This window comes from Octopus bimaculoides, chromosome 18 (genome assembly GCF_001194135.2).
Source record: "Octopus bimaculoides isolate UCB-OBI-ISO-001 chromosome 18, ASM119413v2, whole genome shotgun sequence".
In the NCBI taxonomy this organism is placed as follows: domain Eukaryota; kingdom Metazoa; phylum Mollusca; class Cephalopoda; order Octopoda; family Octopodidae; genus Octopus; species Octopus bimaculoides.
This window is the reverse complement of record NC_068998.1, coordinates 37,609,276-37,610,432: the sequence shown is the minus strand read 5'-3', so window position 1 is coordinate 37,610,432 and position 1,157 is coordinate 37,609,276.

The following is a 1,157-nucleotide window of genomic DNA, read 5'->3' as shown; positions in this document are numbered from 1 at the left end:
CCATTATCATCATCATCATCATCATCATCACCATCACCATCATCATCATCATCATCATCATCATCATCACCATCACCATCACCATCATCATCATCATCATCATCATCACCATCACCATCATCATCATCATCATCATCATCATCACCATCACCATCATCATCATCATCATCATCATCATCATCATCATCATCACCATCATCATCATCATCATCATCATCATCATCATCACCATCACCATCACCATCATCATAATCATCATCATCATCACCATCACCATCATCATCATCATCATCAACATCATCACCATCACCATCATCATCATCATCATCATCATCATCATCATCATCATCATCATCATGATGCTCACAAATAACACTGTTATGTTTGCTACCGTTCACGTTGCAGGGCAGTCGGAGCCAGTCGAAAGCAACCAAAAACAATCTTCGCCCTGTCAACCCGACCCGACATTCTTTTCGAAGACACACAGTTTTACAAACACTGAAATAACACACACACACACACACACACACACACACACACACACACACACACACACACACACACACATACATTTCTTCAGTAGCTCACTCTAGAATGGCTGACGAGTCATGCAAGATGTGTGTTTAACTAATTCTTGTTTTCATCTAGCTTGATACTTAGAGTTTCCTGAAATAGCATTTGCCGTTAAAATGCTGTAGATATATATTTATCCATTTGCTTTTAAATTATATATATTTGCTTATTCTGAAATTTCGTTATTTTCCAGTATATGATTGTATGTATGTATGTATGTAAGAATAATATATGAATGCTTGTATGTTGTATGTGTGCGTTATCTATGAGTGTGTGTATGCAGTTAATATAATCTTTAAGTTACATACGTATTTATCTATGTATGTCTGTATTATGTATGCGTGTGCATGCCACTTATTTTATATATGGGTATCTGGCTTTTACTGTGTACGTTTGAATATATATATGAACATCTGTAAGTGATATGTGTGTGTGTGTGCTTGCGCGCGTGTTTGTGTTTGTGTGTATTTGTGTGTATATATATATATATATATGCACACACACACACACACACACACATACACACACACACACACACACACATATATATATATATATATATACATACACATATGTATGCATAT